Genomic DNA, 21,702 nt, shown 5'->3' with positions numbered 1-21,702 from the left:
ATTTTCTACTAAAACTTAGAAGGAAAGACGTTCGGTTGATGGTCGGTATTATTACAGGACCCAATCCATGGAGTCAACATATGACCACCATTGGATTCATTGAGGACCCGATGTGCCTGTCTTGATTGGAGGAAGCGGACCTAACCTAACATTAGCATTAATTTCGCGAAGAGCGTAGTTTTTGTGACATTCACTCACTTTTTTATGGTGCGCCATTTTCTACTTTTCACTAACGCCATTCAATCACTAACGCCCCACATTCAAATTTCAAAAATAAGAAAATCGGTTCACATACCTGAAGGCAAAAAACTAAAAAATTCTAAGCCTACTATAGATTTCGTCAAACTTCAACCGTAATTGACCGCTTTACAAGTGTCCGCTGTTTATATTGCTTTCCTAAACTATGTGCGAGTATGTGTGTAACTGTAATACAAAATTGGAGACATTGTAGCAATCCACTTATTTATTATACATATTATGGTATGTAAATGTGCACATATTGAAAGAATTTTTCCATAGAAATATTAAAAAAATAATAATAAAATAAAAAATATTAAATAAAAAACAATCAGATACCTTCTCTGTTTATGGAGGTGCCGGGGTTTGAACCCGGGACTTCTCACATGCGAAGCGAGCACTCTACCACTGAGCTACACCCCCTTGATATTTGTTTATGTCTAATGTACTACTTGACACAACAATATTGTGTTCTGCTCTTATGCGCAAAAGCAAGTTTGGCATGCAGTTGGCTGAGTTCATGAGAGCAACAAAGCATACTTTGTGCATAGGTATATACATTGTATGTACTTATGTACGTAATTTGCACTGGCATACGATAGGTAGGCATACATGCATATGTATGTGCATATATGCACGCATACTCAGTTGCAGTTGAGTTTCAAGCAGTTGAATGGAATGCAACACACAGGTACGATTATAAAAACAAAACGTATATTTTGCAATGCACAATTGGTATGCACATAGGCATATATATATTTAATAGTGCAAGCAGAACCAAATCGCTGAGCGAACTTCGTCGGGCGAAACTGCGCTGTCAAAATTAAAGCACACTGCCGCGTATAAGATTGAATTGAACACAGCCAAAGTGGCGTTCGTCGTAAATGGATTTATTTTCAAATGTGTCGCCTTGTCGTCGGTGGCAGGAAGGAAAATATATAATTATATACATATACATATGTGTAATTGTGATTTAATGTTTTCGCTTTTGATGCGAATTTCATTTGGACTCTGTTTAACTGGGCGAAATGTTGCGGCGAATATCACCCGACAGCAACATTCCGACCGATGAAATTCTCTCAGTGAGTTGGTTGTGTTTGTAGTTAATTTCATGTAGTAAATTCATATCTACTACTTGCGGGAACATTAACTTCGCACTAAGGGTGGAAATTTAATAAGCCCAGCAGTGGCAAGGAATGGAACTACAAAAAAAAAAAAAAAAAAAAAAAAACGCACATACATACACACATCCGTAAATGGTGTTTTTCTTAAACGGAAAGTTTTAAATTGGCAGCATTGATTTCTATGACATCCAATTTGACAATTCTCGACCGTTTTGAGGATAGTTTGGTTTCGAGAATTTCATGGAAAGACAGACGCCGGGCTAATAGCTGCAATTTTTCAAATTTATTTTGAATTTTTTTTATAATTCTCTACATATACATACGAGCAGTGGCGGATTTACACTAAGTGCCAACGGTGCCTGCGCACAGGGCGGCAGATTCTAGAAGGGCGGCAAAACTTGGAGAAGAAAATTGAAAAAAAAAATACCAGTCTAACGGTTAGACGCGATAGAAGTGAAACCTTCCGTAAAACAAACTGAGAGAGAATGAGACGAAAACAGCATTAGGAGCGGGATAATTATAGGTTCCTTATAATATTGCTATAAAGTTCATATTTTATTTTCTTCATTTTATTATTATTCATCCTCAATGTTTTCAATTTCAACAAATGATACGAGTGGCTTATGATAGCTAAAATATGATACAAATGCTTTGGTTTCGATGTTGTCAACATATCTTTGAAATACCGCGTCAATGGTTGTTTTTGATCGTGTTGTCGATTCAGTGCGATTGTTACACATTTTTAAATTGAATGTTGTATTGAGAAAGTCAATTAAAGGAACCGCTGTGTCCAATGCAAAATTTACGTTAAAATCGCCACTTAAAATCATTGGAACTTTATTGTAATCTTTTCTAAGTATCCGCGATACTTCTGGTGTATACTTTATTAAATTTTCGTGAATGAATTCCGTGATGCTATTTATTGATTTTTTTTTCTGTCGATATTCACAACACTTTTCTGCATTATTTTTCGGCATAATTGCGGTAAATATTTAAAAATGAAAATATTTACGAATATAAAAATACACACGCGGTTGCTATTATGAGCGTCCCCAGCAAAACCTGCGTGACCGAAACTCTAACACAATTACACATATGCACTCGTATTTGTTTGAAAATCTACTTTTTTTTTGGTTCTCCGTCACCTTTGGAAAATGTGTAAACAGTAAGCAAACTTTATTCATATATTTTTCCTCATTTTTGCATCAGTAAAATTAAACAAACGCCGTAGCCGAATGGGTTGGTGCGTGACTACTATTCAGAATTCACAGAGAGAACGTCAGTTCGAATCTCGGTGAAAACACCAAAATTAAGGAAAACTATTTTTCTAATAGCGCTCACCCCTCAGCAGGCAATGGCAAAACACCGAGTGTATTTCTGCCATGAAAAAAGCTCCTCATAAACATATCATAAAATAAAATAAAATAACTGTATAAAAAAAATTTTTTTCTTGTGATTCGAACCAAGAATTTTGGATCGGAAGCTCACATTGCTAGCCGCTCGGCTATCGCGCCATACTGTCGCCGCTGGCCTAAAAGTTATTTAGTTCGTCGCTACGTGTATATGTAATATTCGTAGCCAAGAGTGTCGCTTTTTTCGTTTCACTTTTTCTCAAATCACTCCCAACGATTCTAAAGAAATTTTCACTTCAAAAATATGTATACTCGTGGAGGTATACCCATATATTATAAATATATATAATTCGAGTGACAAAAACTGTTATTTTGAGAATTACTTATCAAACAATGTTGATTGATGATTATTGTTGTAATTAGTAGTTTGTTTGCAATTCCATCTTCAGAAGCCTTCGTGCACGCAGAAATAATCGTTATCTATGGTTATATAATACGTGATTTTATTCGCAATAACAAAAATATTTCGAAGTTGGAGAGAGTTCGGTTAGCGCAAATGTGGCGCAGGAAAAAATTGATCACTCATTCGATTTTGTATATTAAATTGTTAAAAACCGACAGTCCTTCTAAAACAAGGTTAGAGGGTGCATACAGTAAAAGCATTCAAATGCTTTTTTATTAACATATGTTCTTAATAATACATAGATAACCGTATTGATATAACAAAATATTTTGTCTACTATCTTTGACTGCTATGGCAAAATCATTCAAACTCCGATCTTATTCAAGGAAGATGTAAGTGAGAATGCTATAACGCGACAAGAAGCTAGAGTACTGAGGATTCAACTAGAGAGACTTGAGATAACATTCATGCACATTCTTTGGCATTTTTTACTGTCACGAATCCTCGCGTTTAGTAAAAGATTACAGAAAGTTGAAATCAACATTACTCATGTAGTTAATGACTATCGTGGACTAATAAAAGTAGTAGCGATACACGAATGCAATTTGAAGTTTATGGAAAAGAAGCGTTGAACATGTCAGAGAGTCAAGAATATCAGACGACTGTTTCGAGAAAAAGAAGAAGAAAGTTACAAGCTGACGAATCAAGAGATGGGGAAGTTCAGTTGACAGGAAGCGATAATTTTCGAGTAAATACCTTCAATATCATACTAGACAACGTTGATTCAGAATTGAGAAAGAGAAGCCAAGCATATGAAAGGTTTTACGAGAAATTTTCAGTTATTACTGATTTTTGAGGTTTGAATTTCAAAGAGCTTCGTGAAAGATCGGAATATTTGAGAAAAGCTTATACGTCAGACCTTGAGATTTCATTCACTGACGAAATGATTCATTTTCACGCGTACTGTTCTGAACGAAAAATAGAACGTAACTCGCCATCCGACATTCTGAAACTTCTGCGCACGAACGAGTTATACACTGAGTTTCCAAATGTGGAGATAGCATATCGAATAGTAGTCTGGTAACTTACACGTTTTTTAAGGGCATGTTTGGGACATTTTTTGGAAGGGAAAATAAAATTCAATCATTTTGATTTTCTGATATGTTATTAAAGGTATCAGAAGGTGTACAAAAAAATTTTTTTTTTTGTAATGTTTTGATACTATTTTTTGTACACTGCAGCAAGCGCCAAAAAAAAAGAGGTATAGTGGCTGGCCGGCGCGATTTCGTCACTTGTGGTCATCTGAGACAGAAAAAACAAATTGCTTATTAATCAGCGTGCTTGTCGTTCTGGCGGGTAGTAAGTCGTTCTGGCGGGTAGATTCTGACAAAAAATAACATATTAACAATAACATAATAACAACTCTTACTTCGTAAGAAAATTGCCTTTTTTTTAAGTGGAAATCGGACTAAAAAATGGAAAGTTAGGGACGAAATAAATTAAATCTACTACTCGGCAGAACTATTGATGTGTAGAAAAACATATCTAAATTTCAGCTCAATCCATTAGATAGAAAATTTGTTTTCACGACGGCCATCCGGAAAAACGTTGTTTTGAGAAAAACGCGTTTAAAGTTTTAGCGGCTTAGCGCGCGCAAGTACGAACCGCTCTCATGTGTGTGCTATAATTTCGTCAATATTTCGAATTTCGGTCTAAAATTTGTACAGTATATTACCAATATATCGCACTTTCAAAATATGTAAAAAACCGAAATTCGAAATTTTCAAAATAAGTTACCAGACTACCTTAACACATTAGCGTCAACAAACTGCAGTGTAGAACGTTGATTTTCTGTTTATTGTGTAACGACTATTTTCTGTACTATAATACAAACACGCACACACAAATTTAAAAAATTAAGGCGGCATTCTTCATGGTGCACAGGGCGGCATTTTGTGTAAATCCGGCACTGCATACGAGTAACAAAATGTAACAATAAGTGGAATTTTTCAGCAACTAATACTTAGTTAAATTTAATCAGCTATAAAACTGCATACCAAAAATGTTTCTAGAAGCAAATAAAATGTGCAACTAAGTTCTCTAATCGGTCAATTATAACAACAAAGAATGAAAAGTGAGCAAAAAAGAGAGAATTTCGTGATAAAATAACGGTATTATTAAAAGAAACAGAGTGAGCGCAGACTTTCAGTTGCTATACATACATATTTACATGTTGCTGCAGCTACTTGTCGTTAAGGCTAGTACTCGTGGGTACTAGTGCATAGCAGTGCCATTTCACCAGCAACATGCATTTGGCTTGCCGTTAAATGTTGATAGCAACATTGATTGCCCAATGAGAAGAAGCATCAATTTTATGAGTATCGTCCCAAAAGCAATTAGCAAATTTCTCTAAACAAATTAACATATAAAGTAGATTTACTTACACTCTTTGTTGACATTTTGCTTAAAAATAACATATCCTGGGAGTATTGGAACTCAGACACTTCACTCGCAAACGAACTAAGACTTTTTGCTCAATTTTTACTGACATGTGCATTTTAAATATCTACATAGGTGTGGAAACATGTTTCTGGCATCATGTTGCTCGCATCATATTGCTGGCATGCTGAGCGGTGTTCTCACGGCATGAACCGAGTACCAGTTTGTCGTGAGATACAAACGAAATTTCACGGCAATGCAATTGCTATGGATTTTGACAGCCATTTGACGTGAAACGCGTTCTTAGTACTATGCTTTATGTAAAAAATTATGTGAAAAATCTGGTTATTTTTGTTTTTTCTTGCTTTTGTAACTTAAGAATGTGATGAAGAAATAAATAAATATGTTTTGTATCATAAATTTATGTAGTGTTTTTAATCAACTTAAACACATTTGTGAGGTGAACGCAGACTATGTATTGTATGTATATGTATGGATGTGCGTATATGAGATCACCTCACCCTCGATTCAAGAATACAACAAGCCCAAATTTACCAAATGCTAAAAAACTTACCATACATCATTTTTCTCCTAGGCCTTCAACTGTTGGGTGTAATATAAACTGCAGTACGATTGTTAGTGATTCATGGCTGATTCCGCTACAGACAATTATCGGCATTAACATCGACATGACCTTCAATTCGACCTCGCAAAGGCAACGAATTCGGATTCAGTAACCCCAAAACATATATATACATTTTTTGTAGATTTTTCCTGAAAATATTCTTTGTTCGACCTTTAATTTGAACTCACAAGGACATACAGACAACGAATTCGAATTCAGTGACCCGAAAACGTATATATCAATTTTCTGAGATTTTCGCGGTAAATCTTCTAGGTTTGACCTTGAGGTATTCAGGGGTTGGAAATTTTTATACGATTTATTATGGCGTACTATATTAAAAAAAATTCAAACAGAATTTGAATACATACATTTTTTTGTTTCTAAAGTTTTTCTGGATTTTTCATAAAAGTACCATTATAGGTATAAGGGTGTGTTTTGATATAATAAAAAAAATTGAAACTCGGGTCCAGACTTTTTTTTTGTTTTTTTCCTTGTTCACTCCTCTCGGCATCATAGGGCCTCGACAAGACTCTTCCATCGCACACGGTTCTGCGCTGTTATTTTTGTATTGTCCGATGAGATGTTGGCATCTGCTAGTTCGCGCAACATCCACCTTCTCCAAGCGTATTTTTGGCTGACCGCGACTTATGCTCCCTTTCGGGTTCCAGTCCAGTGTACTCTTGATACTATCTGGTGGTTTTCTCAATGTGTGACCTATCCATCGCCACTTTCTGCGTTTGATTTGCCTAAAGATGGGTTTCTCATTCGTTAATCTCCACAGCGCGTCATTGCTAATAGTGTTCGGCCAGAATATTCTGCAGATGATGCGAAGGCATTTGTTGATGAAGGATTGTAGCCTTTGTGTGATGGTGTTAGAGACCAGCCATGTTTCACTTCCGTACAACAATACGGACTTCTCGCATGAGCCAAATATTCGTAGTTTAGTGCGCCTGGAGATTTGTAAACTCCCCTATAATGTACGCATTCGCCCGAATGCCGCTCTTGCTTTGTTTAGCCTGCAGTTGATATCTTCATCTGCTCCACTTGGTCTTGGCGATGTTGGTCTCAAGTGCAACAATGCGTGCCAGCGGGACTCGTCTGTCCGCCTTCGCTTGCATGCCAGACAGTTTGTGAGAGAGGAGGCAGATGTCATCGGCGAAGCCCAGGTCCTCAAGATGTCTGGTGAAACTCCATACGATGCCTTTTTTGTGGAGGGTCAGTTGGCTCATGACGTCATCAAGGTCGATGGCGAAGAGAAGGGGCGACAGGGGACAACTTTGCCGGGTCTCCAGACTATCTCTTCCAAAACCATTTTCTAGCATATAAACAAAAAAATTATTGAAATCTGTGAAAAACTGCCTTCTCTAGGATTTTTGAACAAAATCTGCCGAGAAATTCCTATTGCGCGGCGCCCAAAGTGCAATATTGGTAGCTTTACCATGAACCAGATTCTAATCAGTTCTCCAAAATTGGATTATTTACGACAAGAAGTAACTCGTCATTATTTTAGAGTTAAAATAATTCATACAATTTTGACAACTTTTGGCGAATAGTCATTTGTACAGTTTTTATATAAACTAAACACATTTTTTGAAGTGATATATTTTATATTTAAATAATAAGTACACACTCGTACAAACCATATTGATCGATACAAAAGTAGCCCAAAAACCTTAGTTGCTGGCGCTTAATTCCCATTGCTTGGATTTAATTTATTCTCCTAATGCAATGAATAAATAAATAAATAAGAGTGAAACGTAATTTCATAATATCACGATTCTTGTTGAGCAGCTATCAACTCTCCGATGTACATACATACATACATATATAAGTATTTTTGTATGTGCACCGGCAATGTCCGTAGATAAAACAGCTTAAATACTAACGGACGAAAAGTGAAAAGTAAAATAAACATTAAACAAACGAACTTTAAACTGTGAAGTAGAGGAAGCGATTGCATAGAAGGAATAATCAGTGAGGAATACGGCTAACTTTGCACAAATTCCAAAGTAAAATTACCAATTATAACCTATTAACCGAAGAACTTACTTACAGAGTCATCAATTTGCCTCAAAACTAACCACAGATGCGCTAAAGGAACGAGAAACTATAAAATGAAACTAAAAAGTTGGAATTGCATGCGGCGCGCAAAGGTAAAATGAACCGGCAAAATACCGAACCAATGCCAATGGCATCCTGTATATGGATACATACATACATATGCCCCATATGTACCTACCTATGTATGTACCTGTAATGTACACGAGTATGGGGCACACACACATATTCACTATTGCGCTAATGCACCTTTCCACGAAAACGGTTGAGCAGCGCGCAGTCACAGTGGAAACAACGAAAGCAAGAAGTCGTAATTGGTGTTAAATTCGGACACGGCGTTTCGCTTTTGAGGTATTTCTTCGTTTATCGAAAGTTATATCGATCTTTACGTGAACGAATAACAGAGTTTGATGCTGTATTTCTGGTTACTTCTGAATATGAACCTAATTGTGGTAAAAAATAATTGAAAATTGCATGCTTTTGAGGCGCTTGAACACAAAGTAGTTTTTTTAAACCATATTTTTTCATTTATTTTGCTTAAAAAAAAATTTTTAATGATAATATAATCCCAAAATTAGATTCATATGGATTAGGATTGAATAAATAAAAAAGTTATAACGATTGGTCTATAACTTTTTGAGCTAGAGTGCCCACCAGTTGAAAAAAAGAGGTTTCCAGTAAAGTCGGTTTACTGACGATAGTTTAACGTGACAACGTCATATCACATATTGATGGAATGGTTGCAATTTTCAAAACAAAATTTTAATTTTATTTGTTTGATAGATATTTTGTATGAATATAGAGGAGGGGGTAAATGGAATTGCAATGGAATAGGTCAAGTTACATTTACACAACCGTGAAAAATGACGAAACATTTATCAAATTCATGAAAGATATCTTCAATTTCGATTGTGCATTAGACGTTAATAAGTCAACAACACTAAGAGGCACCATCATCGATTTGCCTTTTTCAAGACACTTTACACTCGAAACACTCCCTTTCATTTCCTACTTTTTCTATCATCGTCCTATTCTCAACAGAGAAATGGTTCATTGCAATGCACACAGGAAGAAGGCATATGCAAATACAAGTATGTGAATTTATATACAAATGCGCATATACGGCTTTCAATGCTTTTTGCCACCTCCAAAAAAAAAAAAAAAAAAAAAAAAAAAAAAAATACATATATATGCTCACTCAAGTAGGACAGAGCCACATGTCACACGTTGCCGAACGCGGGGACCGATTGTGCTCTTTGTCGTTCGTTCCGCGCTCTCGCTTGCAGTTCAAGCACGTTAGCTTACATTTGCTTGCGTACGGAATAGATTCGTATATTTGATATGTCCATATGACTTGTATGCATCTTTACATATAGATTTGTTCTTTTTGAAAATTGCGCGAAATTGTATATGTAGTTATATGCATGTTTATATACATATATTAGTATACAACATATCTTATAAGGTATGTGGTAAATATTACCATATTTTTTTTCCTTCATATATAATAAAAAAATTAATAATAATAACATTAAAACAACAGGTATTATTAACAAACTTGGTTTTATTTTAAATTCTTCAAGTGAATCAAATTAATAATAATCAATAAGAAGGCATATGCAAATACAAATACGTGATTTTATATATGTACATATGCGCATATACATACATATATACGCTCACTTAAGTAGGAGAGAGCAAGATGTCGAACGTTGCCGTTCGTTTGCTTTGTTCGTTCCGCGCTTTCGCTTGCAGTTCATTCAAGGTAACGGCAATGAGCAAGGTAACGACAAATGAGCAAGGTAACGACAAATGAGCAAGGTGACGACACATTTTTTCGTGCGTGCAGCCGGCTAAATTGAATTATAAGACGTTATCATCAAGACGTTATTATGTCGTTCTAACTAATGCGCGCTATAGCCATATATGGTGCGGAACCGACGAGCAGTCACTTAAGTGCTCATTGAATCGGGAATAATGCGAATTTCGCTTTAAAATTTTTACCACATATTCTTGAGTAGTTATACTAACGATTTATGAAATAAAAAAAATCGATTTTTTTATCGATTTAAACCGGTTTGCCCCCTGAAATAATTGTATGGGCTATTTCCCATAAATTGTATGTAAAAATCTGCGATTTGTTTAAAAGTGATACATAAAGGCAATCAACTTTTCGACTTTCCTGTTATTTTAAAATAATACTTTTAGCTTCTGAAATATCAAATATGTCTGGCATAACAATCGGCCGCCGGAGCCGAATGGGTTGGTGTGTGACGACCATTCGGAAATCAGAGAGAACGGAGGTGAAAGACCAAAATGAAGAAAAAGTGTTTTTTCAAATAGCGGTCGCCCCTCGGCAGGCAATGGCAAACCTCCGAGTGTATTTCTGCCATGAAAAAGCTCCTCATAAAAAATATCTGCCGTTCGGAGTCGGCTTGAAACTGTAGGTCCCTCCATTTGTGGAACAACATCAAGACGCACACCAGAAATAGGAGGAGGAGCTCGGCGAAACACCCAGAAAAGGTGTACGCGCCAATTATAAATATTTAAGATTGAAACAAACTTGTCGCAACTTGGTTCTCAGGACGCCGCAATACTATCAACATGAGAAATCAAATATAGCTTACTGGTATAGCATACAAACATATTTTAATAAAAAAAAACACAATGCAGAATGCAAAGATATGGTCAATATCAGACCATTAACCGGTTCTCAGCGATTTTGAAGGAATTAGCTGATTTACGAACGTGACAGTGGAAAAAATTAAGACTGCGTTGAATACGAAGAGGATTCATTAAGTACCCATGTTAGAAATGAAGACACGAATTAAAAAAATATATATATTTTTCAACATAGTTCCCTCTTACAAAGATACATTTCTCCCAGCGCTCCGGCCATTTTTTTAACCCCTCCAAGAAATGGGATTTGCCGAACTCTCCAGAATACGCCTCTGTCTCGGCGATGACTTCCTCGTTTGAACTAATTTTTTTCCCCTGCGAGCCATTTCTTAATGTTAGTGAACAAGAAAAAGCCGCAGGGAGCCAGATCGGGTGAATACGGGGGTGCGGCAGCAATTCATAACGCAATTCATGCAGTTTGGCGGCGATAACTCCGAATGGATGTGCTTGTGCGTTATAATGGCCATATCTCCTTAAACTTTTTGTGAAAGCGGTCTAATAGCTCACTGTAGTATTGTCCACTAATCGTTCTTCCTTTTTCTTAAAAATATCCACATGGATTTTCCAAAAAATCGCATTCCAAAAAATCGTCGTCATGACCTTTCCGGCCGATGGGACTGTCTTCGCCTTCCTTGGAGTAGATTCACTGGGAGGTATCCTTTCTTTTGATTTTTGCTAAGTTTCTGGTGTGCAATGATGAATCCAGGTTACATCAACGGTGACAACTCGACGCAAAAATTCTTTCGGATCTCGCTTAAATTGCTCCAAACACTGCTCCGCATCCGCTTGTGGTTGTTTGTGAGCAGTCGTGGCATCCATTGGGCCGACAACTTTTCCATCGCCAACTTATAATGTAAAATATTAATTGCCATCCCGGTTGATACACCTATGGTCTCTGTTATTTCGCGCAATTTCGTTCGCCGATCAGCGAGAGTCATGTTATGGACTTTTTGAATGATTTCCTCGGTAACCACGTCTACCAGGCGTTCTGGTCGTTCCTCATCAAAAACGGATGTTCGCTGACGTTTAAATTCGTTGAACCAATGTCTTACTGTGGTCATAGATGGCGAAGCGTCCCCTTAGACAGCATTCAACTTTGCTTTTATCTCCTCACATTTTTTTCCATCCAAAAACCAAAAGCGAATTACCGCACGATACTGCTCTTTTTCCATCTTAGTGAAAATCACGAAACACGTCTTACTCGAATAGCTGCCAAATCCAAGCTTACCTTTCAATCAGTCTGAAATTTGTTTTGCCCGTGTTTGATAGATCGCAGCACACGATGCTAACACCAACTTCCCTCAGAAACGCACTCTGCCATTAAACACGGGTACTTATTGAAACGCCCTCGTGCGTGCGGATAAGCGGACAGAATTCTGCTGCCGTGGCAGCGGAAGTCACTCTCACAATTTTGCTTCAGATATCCTCTTGGATGTTATCACCGTTGATCAAAGTTAATCGCACAATTTTATTTTTCATCATAGCTGCTGGCCAAACCTGGTAGTCTATCCTTTATGCGATAAGAAATTTGAATTCAAGGCCCGAAAATACGAAAAGAAGAATTTCAGCCAACTGCTTTTAGACCAGCGTTGGCCAAAACTCAGCAACAGAAATTTCAATTTTGTTAAACGATTAGAGAGTGGAGAGAATAATCCGCTCACGCGTCTGATATAAACAGTGCTGCCAACGAATTTGGGTACCAAATTCTAAAAGAAAGAAACAGATTAATTTTGAATTAAATGAAAATTGGTTTTTAGGTATGCAAGCAAATCTTGAAATTATATTAACGAATTAACTTTTAAGGTAATTTATTATTATTATTATTATGAGCTGATTTAGCACTGCGGCCTAAAAGATCTATTGTGCTCCCTTCATGGACTGGAAGTATTTTCTGAGCCCAACTTTCGCAATAAATTTTAGTATTTGTCCTATTTTATTGAGTCCTTCGGTAAAATATGATTATCCAGCTCTTTTTCTCGCTTACGTATCAGTTCTGGGCATGAAACCAGCACAGATTTGGCGGCTTCACCTTCCGAGTTGCGTCAGTGCATCGAGCTCGCTGGCAACGCTGTCGATTGTTGTATTTTTATCCCAGTGCTGATGTCGGCTTGCTTTCCTTTATTGCTTTTATTAACTGGCCGTCGATGCCTATAGTTCATATATTTTTGCAGTTTCTAACTCCTTGTTGCTGAGGTGTGTACATAAGCATCTGTTTTGGATGATGATGATGCCCAGCAGCTTCTTTGTTTCAACGCCAACTGCTCGGGGTAGGTACACAGTCATTAGGCACAATGACTCGTCACGTAACCTGTTGGCAGTACCATCGGTTGCACAATGGACTAGTATTAAGTCTAGCCGGAAGTGAATACCTTTGATTTTGAGTTCGAAATTGCTCCCTATTCATTTCCTCTACTAAGAGTTCTTCAACCCTTCCCTGCTCCTCTCATGAGAGTATTTGTGCAGGCAAATACTTGGATAGAACAGCCAGTCTTAAACGTTTAACGATGGTAGCCTAGCTAACACCAGGTTTCCTAGAGTTTAAATTGGTTTGCGGCACAGCTTTTGGTGCAGAATTTAGTATTGTCAATTCTTCAGGTACCTTGAACTTGTTTGCAGGGTGTACCGTGTTTTCTCTTGGCATAGTTTCCTTCAGCTGGACTAATTACAGCAGCGGCGCATTTTCTCGCCTCTAGACCTTTCCTTAGCCACGGGTTTTCTGCTTTGCGTCCTCTTTGAAATAACGCAGATACCATTTGGTGCCTGCATCATTTAGACCAGTCGTTTTTCTGGCTTCCCGGAAGTTGACAGTTGGCACGAAAGCCAGTGCAGTACTTGGATTTACTTAGCTTTGGGATAGTCTCCTTAGAGCCTAGTTGCCTTGCACTTTCATTCCTTGAGTCTGTCACTTTACGGGTCGTACTTTCTGTCCGCGCCGATCGAAATTTATCAGGTACTTTGGTATATCAGCTGCTTCCCGTTTAGGAGTTAGTACCTGGTGATCCTGGAGGTGAAACTCAACTAGATTGGCCAATGGAGATAAAATTAAGGCAATTAAATTCATCTTCTTTATCTAGCTATGCACATATCAATAAAGTATTTAATATGTAACTGATATTCTTATCTACTAAGTGGTAAAGTTATATGTGTCTGAAGTTCTCTATTTTGATTATAATTGAGGAAATAAACACCTCGATTTGCAAAGGTGGAGAATTTCATATGGATAAATTTATATTTGGAGTTGCATTAAGTGCTAAATGCGCTAAACACAAATTTAGCGTTCAGCGGCCTATTAAAGCGGAATTTGATACGTGCAAATCAGAATACGAATATTTGAAATGTATAGCGTCCGGCACTCGAAGTGTAACCAATTAAAAAGGCTATACATTTAGTTTGGAAAATTAAGTTTTATTCAATTCAAAGTAAGAAATGTGTGAAAATAATACAAAATTAAGAATCAATTTATTTTTGCCCGATATGACCACCTTTTGCCTTCATTATGGCCTTGAGATGGTCCAGACACGAATCGCAAGCTGCGCGAATGTGATTTGCACGTATTTTTGAACACTCACGGACAATGAATTTTTTCAGCGTCTCGAGACTGGTGAATCTTTTAGTTCGGGCCTTGTTCTCCAAAATGGCCCAACGAGAAAAGTCCACCACTCAGCACGGCTCCGGCTCTGGGATCTACTTGAAATCCAGCAGGACAAAACTGCACTTTGCTCTTGGAATGTATGCATCTGCCTTTTGACGTCTAGTGTGATGACTGCACAAAACTCCATTCGGGTGCGTCCTCCGCTAATGGCTTCACGTGCAATGTTTGCCACCATTCTGAGCGCATCTACTGTTGATCTACCGCGTCAAAAGCCATATTGTCTGTCAGAGAGGCCAGTTGGACATCCCAAGTATTCTTGCAGTCGGTTGCATATAATGCGCTCGAACACCTTGCCTACTGTGTCGAGTATACAGAGGGGCCTGTATGGTGAGGATTGGTCTGGCTGCTTCCCTGGGTTGAGTAACAGGACTAGCCCCTTGGAGTTTCAATCTACTGAGGAAGGTTCCTTCTTTGATACACACTTCATACATTTTTGGAAACGTATCAAGTTTGTATGGGCCGCATCTTGGCATAGATTCATCGTATGCGTCTGCAATTTGTTTGGTTATCTGTTCCGTCATATTTTCGGCAGTTAAAAGCACTCGAAAAGCAGTCCTTTTCATTTCTTCTGCTTATCTCCATTATTATAAGCCAAGTAGTCGCTTCGAGTGTATGTGTTTTCATCCTCCCTCCATTTTTTTTTTTTGGTTCACTGTGACGCGATCTGCGAAAGCAAGATCAATTATTAATTGCTCTCGCAGTCAAATGTGTAGGGCCCCGGAGTGTTAAGCAGGATCCATTGCTGTTATTGTTTCTTTAACCAAACGACCTCTTGGAGTTGTGCGCTGACTACCCCATGACCTTGACCAAGCCTTAAAATCTCCTGCGATGAGTATCGGACATTTCCCTCTTAGCTCGAATTGCGGTGAGGTCATCAAACGCACGAACTCCTCAAAACTCCATCTAGGTGAAGCATAGCAACTAACATAATACAGGATTTCCAACCTTACCCATAGGTATGCCTGGGAGGGATATTTTGCTCTACTGTGTTTTATTTCCTACTATCCAGATCACCGCCAGCTCTTCGGGTTCAACCACTCAATTAAATGAGTTGATCTCCTCATACTATAAGGTTCTGATAATAGAGTCACATCAACCTTGTTTTCTGCAACGGTTTGCCAAACTAGATCTTGAGCTGTCCTACAATGATTGATGCTTAGTTTTTAAATCTTCATACTTTCAGCTTTCTTGCCGCTTCCTGATGATGTGAACATTTCGCTCTACCTGCTGCGTGTGGCCCCTCGCATATCATGCATTTTTCAGGCCGAGCTCCTCCTTTACTTTTGCCTATAGTTTTATGACGCCTAAGAAAAGCAAATGGTGTTTTATGAGCAGCTGCCCGGAGTTTTGTGATCGCCTGCCGAGCGACGTCGTTACAAACCTATTCTATATTTTGATAAGTCATGTCCACACTGGGTCTCGGGCACAGTATCCACCGAATGTTAGTCTCGCACAAGCTGATTCGGCTATGGCAGCCATCAATTTTTTTAAATATTTTAATTCATATTTTGCAAATTTTCAGGTATAAATTTTAATCTTTTTTTGCGACACATAATCGACGCTCACGCAAACAATAATAGCAATAATAATATATTAATAGGTCTATTTATAAGTTCGTGCGGTTTTACAACAGATGGCGTAACTTGATTATTATTCCATCGATCCACATTTCCAAACATTCATTGGAGAGCTACTGTCGTAAGGCACAAACGTCAGTATAAGTTTTTTATTTGAAGCGTAAACAACAATATTTTTACCACACTTGAAAATGTCGAATTTCGTGCCAAATAATGTGTTTTTGCGGGGAATTCTTCTTCATTATTTTAATATGAAGAAAAAAGCAGCCGAAAGTCATCGTATCTTGGTGGAAGTTTATGGTGAGCATGCTCTATCTGAGCGAACGTGCCAGAAGTGGTTTGCACGCTTTAAAAGTGGTGATTTTGGCTTGGAAGACGAAGAACGCGAGGGTGCGCCGCCAAAGTTCATGGATACCGAATTGGAGGAATTGCTCGATCAAGATCCGGCTCAAACGCAAGAAGAGGTTGCAAAAACTTTGGGAGTTGATCAATCAACCATTTCCAAACGTTTAAAAGCCATGGGAATGATCCGAAAGGTAGGCCATTGGGTGCCGTATGAATTGAAGCCAAGAGACGTTGAACGCCGTTTTATGGCATGCGAACAACTGCTTCAACGGCACAAAAGAAAGGGTTTTTTGCATCGAATTGTGACTGGCGATGAAAAGTGGGTCCATTACGACAATCCAAAACGTCGGGCAACGTATGGATACCCTGGCCATGCTTCAACATCGACGTCGGCGCAGAATATTCATGGCCTGAAGGTTATGCTGTGTATCTGGTGGGACCAGCTGGGTGTTGTGTATTATGAGCTACTGAAACCGAATGAAACGATTACGGGGGATGTCTACCGACGACAATTGATGCGTTTGAGCCGAGCACTGCGAGAAAAACGGCCGCAATACGCCGATAGACACGACAAAGTTATTTTGCAACATGACAATGCTCGGCCACATGTTGCACAAGTGGTCAAAACATACTTAGAAACGCTCAAATGGGATGTCCTACCCCACCCGCCGTATAGTCCAGACCTTGCGCCATCCGATTACTATCTCTTCCGATCGATGCAACATGGCCTGGCTGACCAGCACTTCCGTAATTACGATGAAGTCAAAAAATGGATCGATTCGTGGATTGCGGCAAAACCGACCGAATTTTTCACAAAGGGAATCCGTGAATTGCCAGAAAGATGGGAAAAAGTAGTAGTAAGCGATGGACAATATTTTGAATATTAAATTTGTAACCATTTTACGTCAATAAAGTTTCAAATTTCGGAAAAAACCGCACGAACTTATTCATAGTCCTATTAATTTATAAATTTTTATTTAAAAACTCATTTAAAACTGGTGATTCTTGCCACAAAGTGGACTAAAAACTTTTAATTCGACTATGAACTAGTTGTAGTCGCGATCATACAAAGCAGTCTCAAAGATATCGAACGCTCCTTAAGAGACGAACAAGCTGGTTTTCGCCCTCACCGAAGTTGAGCTGACCAAACCAACACACTTCGAATTATAGTAGAACAATCAGTTGAATGGCGCTCTCCGCTCTACATACTGTTCGTAGACTTTAAGTAGGCAATTCACACTATCAAACGATACGCAATATGGCTGGCACTGAGTAGAAAGGGAGTTCTCGCCAAGATAATCCACCTCATTAAAACCCTCTAAGAGTACTCCCAACTGACAGTGCTGCACAAAGGCGATATCTGCGATCCATTCACTACCAATGCAGGCGTAAGCCAAGGTTGTTCCCTGGCACCCCTTTTCTTCGCCATCGTCCATGATGACGTCATGAGCCAACTGAGCCTGCACAAAAAAGGCGTCGTATGGAGTTTCACCAGACATCTTAAGGACCTGGGCTTCGCCCATGAATGAGGAACCCATCCTTAGGCAAATCAAACGCAGAAAGTGGCGATGGATAGGTCACACATTGAGAAAACCACCAGTTATCATTACGGGAATGACACTGGACTGGAACCCGCAAGGGAGCAGAGGTCGCGGTCGAACAAAACACACTTGGAGAAAGTCGATGTTGCGTGAACTAGCAGATGCTGAAATCATATGGAACGGTGCAAAAACACTAGCACAGAACCGTGTAAGATGGAAGAGTCTTGTCGAGGCCCTATGCTCCCGAGAGGAATGAACAAGGGTCTAACGCTGATGCAAACGCTGGCAATTGACATGTCGTACTAGAACATTGCTGTGTGAAAAATACCAGTTGCTGGCATTAAAGAAATATAAAAGGCGAGCTACTTCCCTACTTCCCCTGCAAAATAAACTAGTAATAAGTGGCAAAGAGCCAGTGGGTTCGACTGCAGGGTTTCGTGTGACATATATGTACCATGTCTGTGTGTACAGTTTTGTGTTTAGAAACAGGATTTTGTATGATTTTACCAAATTCCGATACAAAACTGAAGAACACACATTTGGTCTGTTCGTTATATCTACTTGCATTGCAATGAAATTAAAATTGTGTCTCTTCCTCGTAGCTCAAGGAGCTGCACGTAGACTTTTTAATGCCACCGTGCATATGCATGGGTAAATCCTGCGGCATGACTGTTGAACATACATACATACATACATAGCACCAATTATACCAACAATATTTCTAAATAAAGGAAAATTCGAAATGCTATGCTTGTAACCGACTTTAGTCAAGTTTCTTTTGCCGAATTCTTCCATTTGTTGAGTGAAGAAAGCTCAGTGCAGTAAAATGCTGCGTGGTAGTATGGGTAGGACCATATATATACGTCCATACATACATATATACATACATACATACATACATACATACATATAATACATACATACAACATACATACATACTGCCAGCAATGATGTTGGTGATGTTATCGTTGCGACTCTTGCCTGAAAACTTTAACTATTCTGCAGCGCTTTGCAATTTCCTAGCGCCATCCCACTCCATTTCTATAACTATCCTGGCGTTTTCAGCAGAGCAGACGCTGCAGCGCTTGCAAGAGCATTTGACCAACTTTCTTAATAAGTTTTTAAACTAAATCGGAAATTGCAATTAAAAATTGACGGTGACCAAGCATTCGATGCTGATTCAATGCTTTGCTTTATTTGGACGGTATGGCTTTCGATTCTTTACGATTTGTTTCATTTGTTTTGCCAGTTCACTTTGATTCTCTTGAGAGTTTAAATACTATTAATTTATATGCTTTCGATAGAGTGAAATCAGGAGGAAATTAATGGCTCACGTCAAATAGTTGAAGGTTAACGAATAGACATTGCAGCTGGTTTTTAAAGCGCATTTGATTTGAGTTTTCAATGCTAAAGGAATAGGAAATCAATGACAAAAAAAATTAGGCAACTTAATTTATTGACTTCCGTTGATGTTGCCATCCATTCAAGGCTTAATAAAATTGCAATATTTTATTCAAATCAAATTGGCTGGCAGTAATCCTTTTTGCGATGTAAAAGTAAATACAAATTTCCTCACGAGGGATCTTTTATCAAATAAATGCGTTTTAAAAATATTAAGAAATATTTATCTTAATTGGAAAGCAGAAAAAAATTGTTAGCAAAAGAAACTTTCTACAGACTCTCTGTTTTTTTTAATTGGCGTTTACACCCTTTTCGCGTGCTTGGCAAAGCTCCGCCTCCAATTTATGGTGTGTGCCTTGATATTTTTCCACAACTGTAGATCAGTTTGAAGCCAACACCGAGCGGCAGATATTTTTTATGAGGACTTTTTAATGGCATTGCCTGTCGAGGGGCGAGAGCTATTAGAAAAAACTTTTTCTTCATTTTGGTGTTTCACGGAGATTCGAATCTACGTACTCCGAATGGTAGTCAAGCATCAACCCACTCGGCTACGGCGGCTTCGACACTCGGATTTAACTACAGTGTTTCCCAAACATAAGTATCCCTGATAGGGGTGTTCTCGATGTTTATAAGCGGACCTACAGAGATGACCTATGTAAAGGGTTTTCGAATAAGAGGTGTTATTCCCGTAAAAGATCAATGGTTTCGTTGCTTGTGTGGCACGTAGCGCTGTCTTGTTTAAATACGTCTTGTTGAGATCAATACCATCCAATTCCAGCCATAAAAAATCGTCAATCATCTCTCGATAGCGCAATCCATTCACCGTAACTGTTGCTGCAGCTTTATTTTCGAAAAAGTAAGGTCCAATGACTCCGCCGGGCCATAAACCACACCAAATAGTCACACGTTGAGGATAGAGAGGATTTTCAACAATAACTCTTGGATTTTCTGAACCCCAGATCCGACGATTTTGCTTGTTGACAAAGCCATCGACGTGGAAGCGGACCTCATCACTCAAGATGATTTTTCGATGGAGTTCCGGAACATTTTCATGCATTTCAACAACCCAATCAGCAAAGACACGACGTTGTTGATGATCGGCCGGCTTGATTTTTTCTGTTAACTGGACTTTATGAGCCTTAAGACCCAATTCTTTATGCAAAATACTGTGTTTTGACGTTTGTGGAATGCCTAATTCCAAAAAACGACGAGGAATGGACAAACCTGGGTTTTCTTCAACACTTTCGGCTACAACAGCAATATTTTCGGCTAATCTCGACACGGGTTTTATTCTTCACATCACTAACTTGTCCCAACAGCTCGAATTTTGTCACCAATTTTTGTATTGCGGCCGACAAGGTGCTTCACGATGACCCAAGAATGTTCGAGTTTTACGAACCGTCTCTGCCAAATTTTCACCATTTTTGTAGTGAATTTTAATAATTTCTACTTGTCGAGTATCAAAAGCCTTTATAAAGTCCTTGAAAAAAATTAAATAGAAAACAATTTTGTTTAATGAACACAAATTAAACCCAATGATAATTCAACAAAAATAGAGAAATTTATTTACATGTTTTTTTCTTTTTTTTCCTCAAAACAATGGAATAAATATTATATGAGCATAAAACGGAGAACAACTTAGTCAGTTTCTCACTGCGTCAACTTCAATTTGCCTACCAACAAGGCAAATCTACTGAGACTGCACAGTCTTCCAACTGTTATTGAAAAAGCTATTGAGTCTAAGCAAATCGTACTTTGCGCTTATATTGACATATCAGGAGCTTTCGATAATGCACCCTATGATACAATCATCCTATGCCCTATCCCAAAAGGACAGACCTAAATTCATCATAAGATGGATTGTATCGATGCTGAAATCTAGAACAATCAGTGCAGAATTAGGAAGATTAATAAACTTTATCAAGACTAAAAGAGGTTGCCCGCAAAAGGGAATACTCTCTTTGTTTTATGGACATTAGTAATAGATGAACTTCTCTACTTCTGAAAAATCTAGGTTCCCATACTTAAGGTTATGCTGATGACATGGAAGTATCCATACATAGTAGGCTGGCATGAGGAAATCATTTCTAATCTCATTTTTTATTGTCTTATTCGTTGTATTTTTGATACCAATGGTAGTAAAATGCATGTTTTGTTGTCGAAATTTGGTTTTTGAAATGCATAAAAGGTTGTAGAAATTTCGACAATTGATTTCTGATGCTACTTAATCCATGATGCAATTTGGAAGTAAGAGAAAAAGGGTAAAAAA

At 38.2% G+C, this 21,702-nt stretch overlaps 1 non-coding gene across 1 annotated transcript; it reads right to left on the bottom strand.

Annotated features, from left to right (window-relative positions):
- Positions 1 to 588: 588 nt before the first annotated feature.
- Trnaa-cgc (transfer RNA alanine (anticodon CGC)) lies at positions 589 to 660 on the bottom strand. Its single transcript has one exon. It is a non-coding gene; the product is annotated as a tRNA-Ala (tRNA).
- Between the last annotated feature and the right edge of the window lie 21,042 nt (positions 661 to 21,702).

Source organism: Anastrepha ludens, chromosome 5 (assembly GCF_028408465.1).
Source record: "Anastrepha ludens isolate Willacy chromosome 5, idAnaLude1.1, whole genome shotgun sequence".
Lineage (NCBI taxonomy): Eukaryota > Metazoa > Arthropoda > Insecta > Diptera > Tephritidae > Anastrepha > Anastrepha ludens.
The sequence above is the reverse complement of the archived record's forward strand: the minus strand, read 5'-3'. Positions and strand labels throughout refer to the sequence as shown.